This window comes from Apaloderma vittatum, unplaced genomic scaffold (assembly GCF_000703405.1).
Source record: "Apaloderma vittatum isolate BGI_N311 unplaced genomic scaffold, ASM70340v1 scaffold2785, whole genome shotgun sequence".
In the NCBI taxonomy this organism is placed as follows: Eukaryota; Metazoa; Chordata; class Aves; order Trogoniformes; family Trogonidae; genus Apaloderma; species Apaloderma vittatum.
In genome coordinates this window covers 5,288-14,083 of record NW_009718557.1, presented here as the reverse complement: position 1 = coordinate 14,083, position 8,796 = coordinate 5,288, and positions in this window count along the sequence as shown.

The window sequence follows — 8,796 nt, the reverse complement described above, 5'->3', positions numbered from 1 at the left end:
GTGGCAGGGCGGTGGCCGGGGCGTGGCTGGGGTCGGTGAGACCCCGGGCCGGGGATAAATCCCCGCCCCGCATCCTTCCACACAAACACACCCCCGCCCCGGCTGGAGGAAGGCATGGGGATGAAGATGCGGTGAGTATGTGAACGGCACGGAAAGGGAATCGGGTCCTGGTAGCTTTCAGTGTTCGCAATAGTCCAACCCTTCTGCTCCCAAAAGCCCCGCCCGAAAATTCAGAAGTCCTCTTCGTTTCACCGAGTGATTGCAAAACCCAGCGTGGCATGTGGGTTATGGTGAACTTGCACACCAACCGACAGAGCAAAGTTAGTACCTTCTGCCTCACAGGAATGCTCTTATCCTGACACAGCACTACAGGAAAAACACACATTTAGTAACCGATTCTGTCAAGTATTAACTTATTCCCCATAAAGAGATTATGCTAACCCCACGTGCACCAATGTATCCAATGCTATACAAAAGCAGCAAGGAAACAGACACTGGCAGATGGACCCAACAGGTTTTTTAAAGCAGTCTCCAAACCGCTCAATAGAAAGATGTAAGTCAAGCCCTGCTCTAAACACTAGAAATTAACACACTTCATATAAATACTGCTGTAAAACACACCCAGGAATGTAAACACTCCTGAATGTCACTGCATTTGATTCCAACCTTCCTGATTGTGCAGCAAAGAAAAAAAACCCAAACCCCACAAAGAACACAACCAAGCAATATATTTTGCTGCTAATGTTTGATCACAAAAATCCAGGCACTAGTAAGTTACACCCATTCATACAGTAATTTGATAAATAAAAATCTGGATATGGGTGATCTTCTCTATAAAGCATAGATTTGTTGTACTACCCATCATTTTATATTTGCATTATCTAAGGAGATAACTTCGAGAAATTTTGATTACTTTTCAGTAGAACATATCCAGCAGTTGAATAAGCACAGTCTCAAGTCCTAAAACTGAAACTGCAGACAGAATTCATTCCAGGTGTTGTCAAATGCAGAACAAAAATCTTCTAAAATGTGCACTTCTTTGCATACATATGCTCTTTCTTCATGCAAACCACATTGCATATCTATACATTATATACTTCAAAGGTATGTGTAAATATCTCTTCTTGCAAGTGCATAAAACTTTAGCCTAATTTAGCCATCTCCGGAATCAGACAGTCCTGAAGATATTAGATACATGTAGCTGCAATACTCTTCTAAATGGGATACTACAGCCTGTGGCAAGCGATTACCAGCCCAGCATCATAAGAACACTCTTGGAGCAGCAGGTGGCTTTTGGAAAATTTACAAAACATTGAAATTATCTCTTTCTTTAGGACTAGACAGTACTTTAAATCCCCTATAGTAGCTACTTCACTCGTAGTAGTTAGGAACAATTAATAGCAAAGATCCCATAAAATTCCAGGTAGAAACAAGTAGGCTAGAATAGCCTGCATATATATGTTAACAAACTTCTGATCTCCTGATTTGGAAAAAAAATCTTAATTGTGAAGACCCTAACAAATACATTAGTAACGCACAGAAAGAGCTGTACTTCAGTGTAAAGTAAGAGAATCATAGAATCATAGAATGTCTGGGGATGGAAGGGACTTTTAAGGGTCATCTAGTCCAACCACCCTACAGTGGGCAGGGACATCTTCAACCAGATCAGGTTGCTCAGAGCCTTGTTCAACCTGACCTTGAATGTTTCCAGGATCAGGGCTTCTATCACCTCTCAGGGCAACCTGTTTCAGTGTTTCAGCGTTTCAGCACCCTCAGGGTAAAGAACTTCTTCCTTATATCTAGCCCAAGTTTATCCTCGTTTAGTTAAAACCATTAACCTTGTACTATTGCAAGAAACTGCTAAAAAATTATCCCCATCTTTCTTAAAGCCCCCCTTTAAGTACTGAAATGCTGCAATAAGGTCTTCCTGAAGCCTTCTCTTCTCCAGGCTGAAAACCCTCAGCCTGTCTTCATAGGAGACATGATCCAACCTTCTGATCATTTTTGTGGCCCTCCTCTGGACCCTCTCAAACAGGTCCATGTCGTTCCTGTGCTGAGGATCCCAGAGATGGTAATGCAGGTGGAGGCAGAGGTCTCACCAGAGCAGAGTAGAGAGACAGAATCACCTCCCTCGACCTGCTGGCCACACTTCTTTTGATGCAGGCCAAGATATCATTGCCCTTCTGGGCTGCAAGAGCACGTTGCTGGCTCATGTCCAGCTTTCCATCCATCAGTACTCCCAAGTCCTCTGCAGGGATGCCCTCTATTCCTTCATTATAACAGTAATAATACAGTGAAAATAGCCAAGATAAGTTCAAAATGGTTACACCCTAAGGTTTTGCTATTCATGCCTGAGGACAACTTACCTCTTCCACCTTACACACAGGCATATGCATATTCTTCCCAAGTTCTGAGCTGAAACTCATGCACTTTCGGAGTTGGTGAGGTCAGCAGGATCGTTCCTACCACAGAAGCTGGCTAGAAATGTGTAATCTGTGGACTGAAATAGCAATGATTTGAAATGCTGGTTTCACAATGGTCCATCTAGATGAGCATTTTCCTTTGTGGGGAAGTAGTGCCATTATTTTTAATAGATATAACATGCTCATAATCTTCTGCAGTCAAGGTAACTCAATATAAGATTGCTTAACCCATTGCTACACCCCTGGCCTTAGAATATGTGTACACATTGGTCACTTCTGGGATTTCACTGTAGTGTAGAAAGTTGAGCTGACATCATAAAATAATTAATATCTAATGGTTGAGGGTAGACAAGTTGCAAGAACTTAGTGCCACAAATTGCCTGATACTTACCCAACTTTTCAGGCAGAATCACAGTGAGTTCCATGCTGTTGCAACTGGCTATCTAAACAAGCTGTCCAAGTGTGTTTGTACTAGGTAGAGGCCGCACTACAGGTATATCCTGAGATTATTCTGGTCAATTCTCAAACATGAATTTGTTAAGAGAAAAGGTCACCATCTTAGCCAGTGCTATACTATGGGCTTATTTTTATTCCTCTTTGTAAGCATTTTTATGTATCTTAGGACAATATATGAAGATGTCACAGGTAAAATGAAAAGAGAGATAGCACAAGTGTCAAAAATGTACAGTTGCAAGTAAAAGTATGTGAACCTTTCCGAATTTCATGGTGTTTTGAAACGTTAGTGGAAAAAGCAGGTGAACCCTTGGAATCAATACCTGATTGACCCCACTTGGCAGCAATAACCTCAACCAGGCACTTCCTGTGGCTGTGGGTCAGAGATGCACATCGTTCAGGAGGGATTTTAGCCCATTCTTCCTGGCAGAACTGCTTTAGCTCTGTCATATTCTTTGGACGTTTCATGTGTGTGGCTCTCTTTAAGTCATTCCACAGCATCTCTGTTGGGTTGAGGTCTGAGCTCCAACTTGGCCACTCCAAAAGGTGGGTTTTGTTTTTCTGAAGCCATTCAGTTGTGGACTTGCTGTGGTGTGTTGGGTCATTGTCCTGTTGCATCACCCAACGTCTACAGAGTTTCACTTGACATACAGACAGTCTCGTATTATCCTGAATAATTTTTTATACACTTGGGAATCCATGTTCCCCTCAATGCCTGCAAGCTGACCAGGCCCTGAGGCAGCAAAGCAGGCCCAAATCATGGTGTTTCCTCCACCATACTTTATGGTTGGGATGATGTTTTCCTGATGGTATGCAGTGCCCTTTTTACACCAGATGTAGTGCTGCGTGTTCTTTCCAAATAGTTCAGTCTTTCTTCCATCAGTGCAAAAAACATTTTGCCAATATCACTGTGCAGTGTCACTGGCCTGTTTTGCAAACCTCAGGCATGCAGCAGTGTTCTTTGTAGTAAGCAGCGCTTCCTTCATGGTGTCCTGTCGTAGACACCCTGCTTGATGGATGTTTCATGTACTGTATGAACACAGGTGTTAGCCAGTTCCAGTGATGCCTTCAACTCTCTGGCTGTCACGCGGGGTTGTTTCTTTACCTCATTGATGAGTCTTTGTTGTGCTCTTGGGTTCATTTTGAATCAGCACCCACTTCTTGGCAGAGTAGCCACAGTCCCAAAGTGTCTCCATTCGTAGATCATTTGCCTAACTGTAGACTGGTCAATTTCTAAGGTCTTTCCAATCATTTTGTAACCCTTTTCAACTTCATATAAATCTACAGTTCTTGATCATAGATCCTCTAAAAGTTTGGCCTTTTTGGCAAGGCATGGCTCACATAAGTATACATCCTGTGTGGAGCAAACTTAAAAAATCTGAGTGGGTTTTATCAGTCGATGTAGCTCTAGTCCACACCTCCAAACTCCTTTTCTTAACAAGACTCCAGGTTATCCTGACTCTGATTAGCTTTTTTGGGGTCAGCTCAAGGTTCACTTACTTTTTCCACTAGCATTTTGAATGCTGAATGAGTGTATTCAATAAAGACATGAAGGATCAGGATTGCTCTTGTGTTATTATTTTAGGCACATTATTATTTGTCAATACTCTCAACTTAAATGACAGTTAGATCACATTTTATGACAAATCATAGAACCACAGAATGTTAGGGGCTGGAAGGGACCTCAAAAGATCATCTAGTCCAGCCCTCCAAATGAAAGCAGCCCAAATGAATGCAGCCCCCAAATGAATGCAGAACACCATGAAATTCAGAAAGATTCACATACTTTTACTTGCAACAGTATTTGGAATTCAGATGAAGAATTTTAAACCTCCTAAAACATATGTGCAGCCCTACAGCAACCATGCTGTGTAGTAACTATAAAATCAGTGCAAGAGTAAAAGTAGATTCTACATGTTACAAATCTGTCCCTTTAGAAATCAGTAGTTAAACATTTATTGAAAATGAATTTGCAGCATTGAGAAGAAAGGTCAGTGCTGGTTGATTAAACATTGCTGAAACAGCTAAATTCTGTATAGAAGAAAACACAGTCTTGTTTGCGAACACATGGCATTCACCCAGGCATGGCTGACAGCTGTTTTAGAAACACAAGCATCCAAACCCAAGTAACTTCTTTAAAACAATTTTTATTTTTTCTCCAAGCACATATACCAAACGTCTCATTACTTTGAAAATAAGACACATGCTGATGAGAAATACCCAGGATGTCTCTGTGAGTTCAAATAACAGCCAGAAAACCAAGGGGGCGCTTCATAAAGTCCTCCTTTTCATGAATTAAGAGTGCCCACACGGGAAACTCAGATTTAAGATGCCCTTTTGTTGAGACATTATTTTCTTAGTGCAAAAGCATGACAGCTGCAGATTCATTTGATACTATACATTAAATTACTCTGTACCAATGTTCCTATGATTAATAAGCAGAATTGAACTATAAGGTTGATGTTATTTAAAATTCAGAGCAAAATCATTTTCCTGTGCCGTGTTTGCCTACTGCCCCCTTGCGGGAGTACGAACGCTCTCGGCATTTTAGCGTGAGACTGGCTCTTGAGAGTTTTCTGTGCAGTTTTCTGTAGGGTGACAAAGCAGCGTGCAGATAGAAGAACCTGGGAAAGAAGTCTACATGCCTCTGAAATACGAATATTGAATTGTAATTTTTAAATCTCTATATTTGTTATTTATTCACAAGATTCTTCCAGGGAAGCAGAGCAAATAATATGCTGCCCATACTACATTTGCAATCATTTCTCATCTTGTAAAATACACAGACTAAAAGCCCAGTAAGTAATCATTCCAAGTCTATGTCAACAACAAAAAAAACCCACACCAAAAGCAAACTGCTAAAACTATGTAGACATTCCAGTGCACTCAATTCCAAGATAATCAAAGTGTAGTTACAATTTCTAACAGTTCATTTTGCAGAAATAATTTTTGCAAACACTGAGTGACATAATGTCATGATTACATGATTCAGTTTGACAATGTAACAATCAAATTGAAAAAAGATTGCTTTTTCACATTTAAACTGGAAGCATCTAAAATTCAAGATTTCTGGAGGGAAAACAGTTGGTACCAAAGTTCAAATTCTGTTTTCAGATCCTGATCCTAGGTTAGATTGCTGGGACAGATCTCTCATTAATGTCCTTGTGGATTTAGCTGCTGGCTCAAATACCTAGTTGTATTGCTGTATTTCAAAGTACAATCTCTTTAAGTTTTTCAAATCCCGTTGTTTGGGAGGAGTTACATGAATGGTACTGCAAAGGTTCAGAAGTGAAGGTCTAACTTAGGCATTTTTTCAACTCTAGTAATTTTAGCTTTACATGATTCGATTCAGAATTTCAGGATAACCTCAAACATTGATCCACACAATTCAAAATATATTCTTCCACCAAGGTCCAGAAGAAAGAGTGGTTGCTCTTCCAGCTTTATTGTCAGTGTGAGGAAGGCCTGACCTGAATCTCTTCTGTCAGTGAGATACCTACTACAGAGTATGATGAAAAAATGCAGCATAACATCCTCAGAAGACTTCTTTTGTGTAAGCCTCTGAAAAATACAGCCAGCAAATGAATCTGAGTGACTGTTAATTAATACCTGTTGCTGTCTACCATATGTATTCTGTTCCATGCCAGAAGTACAGCCAGTACAACCATTTAAAATGATTGATAACTATTACATTTTAAAAATTAATTTTATCCATAGTTTCCAACATCTAAATTCTGAATAAGCATTAGATAATCATTATAATTGCCTCATTATATAGGCAGGCAAGTAAAGAAAATCAAAGAAAAAACCCTATCCTGGGCCAGAGGAAGTTTGTGCCAGAATGAAAAGCTGGCTGATTACTTTGAGAATTCACACAGTTTGAGAGAGAATGAGAGAGAATGGGAAAAGGAAGAATATAACTTGGCAATACAAGAATTGCATTCCTGTGTATTTCCTTTTACTCTACCAACCTGGTATTTCTTTGATAATACAGTTGCAGACACAGAAGAAAATAGAGAAGGAACATGCCAAGCACATGCTGGCTCAGCTCTGAAGAACTAGCAAGAAAGTTCAACCCATAGAGCTAGGACACCACCGCAAGGTGGCATGACTTTAAAAACAGGAGTGAGAAGTGGGTAGAAAGAAACCTGTATTTTAGATTGCTATGGAGTCCATTTGATTGTTATAGGATTAGTAAGCAGTAACTCAAAATCCTTTTCCACTAAATGGTTATTAGCTATAAAATCCTGTTCTAAAATCAGATTTTATCTTACAACTTCCCGCCGTTGCTGCCAGTAGGCTCACTTCACTGATGGCAGTAGCAGCAAATCATTTCCTTTGATAATAACAGTATCATGCATGTATGGCAATTAAGTGCTTTCTTTGTACAGCCGCTAGCATGTGAAGGATCTAGTCTGCAACTGGATCTTGCAGGCAATAGTGCAATGCATAGAAGGCACTGTCATCAGTCTCACTGAGATTCACACTGAGCAACTTTGTCTTGAACTTACATGCTTTTGTTCTGTTCAAACAACCTATTGTAAAAGTAAATTCACCTGTTAATGAGTACACATGTAGGGTTAAAGTGAAAAGGATAATTTCTAAGATTGCTTGAGAATTTAGTTTCATGGTTCACACAGGTACAAATGCATTGTGTCAGCTAAACCCCAGCCCTTGCTTTGCAAACATATTACTACAGTTCCCAGTGCCCATTTATTACACAACGCAAGACTGATATCCAAAACACAGTACGCGTCAAGACAGCGAGAAACCTGTGTAGATGGCAATGTCAGAACCAGGCTCCGCTCACAGGGGACTGTATTTCAGTTTGCTCAGCCTCCAGTATCCAGGTGTACTGATTTCCAGCTGATTTCAGAGCACAGGTAAGAGAGCTGAGGGGTTGTTGTGGTTCCAGCTGACTGCCCGGGCCAACCACAAAGAATCACATGGTCATTCCCTCCTACACCTTTCATACATAACTGCATGAGGGATGCTAGAAGGTGCATCCCTGTCTGTTGCTTCAGTGTTCACTGTTCAGGTATTTTTCTGATAGATAACTTAACAAGAAGCAATAATTCAAACCCCAGCACATTGTAAGGTATGGCCCTGTCACACTAGGAGCCTGATAACAAGGACACCAAGGGTCCAGGTGGAGAAGCACTTTCTAAGGATGATTCCAAGGAAACAGTAAGAGATTTTTATATATGTGCTGGCTGACAAAAACTTGAACAAGCAAAAAGCTGTTCCACTATGTCTTTCTTGTTCTTGAAGGAGGCAGAATGTTACTGCACTCTTTTTATAAGGAAATAGGGTAGTAATCAGTGCAGAAGATGAAAAATGCATGGATACAGCTCAAGCTCAGCAGGAGCTGTAGGCCTCTGCTTCTGCAAGTGTATCAGAGATGTCTTGACTGGCTCCCAGATCCTGTGGTACCCAGCAAGAGCCACCAAGAGAGCCAAAATCTTGCCTCAACATGATGTGTTGTCTCCAGCTGAACTGGGAAATCAGCACTGGTACTTAGCTAGGATTTCTTCCTTTTTGTGGAGGTGGTATATTCCGGCTGTGAGTACCCATGTTTCCCTGCTTCTTTTAAGCACCAGACAGTGAGAGATGTGAGTCAGGTGTCTGTATCCTCTGTGACGAGTTGCTGATGGCCATAAGAGGCTGTAGCTCCCAACACACGCTGCCTCATGGAACAGCAGGACCTTGGCACTGCACGTGATGGTCACCATCACTGTGACATGCTGATTTTCTAGGATAAAAGTGTCGGCACAACCATAACACCACGGTTTTGTAGGTTTCCCCTTGTTTACCCCCGGTTCTTCTGCCCCTAGAAACAATTTCCAAAAGCTAGCCACCTGTCCTAGCTAGTATCTGAAGTAATGATAAAGTGAGTCTTGTAGAGTCCATAGCACTGGAT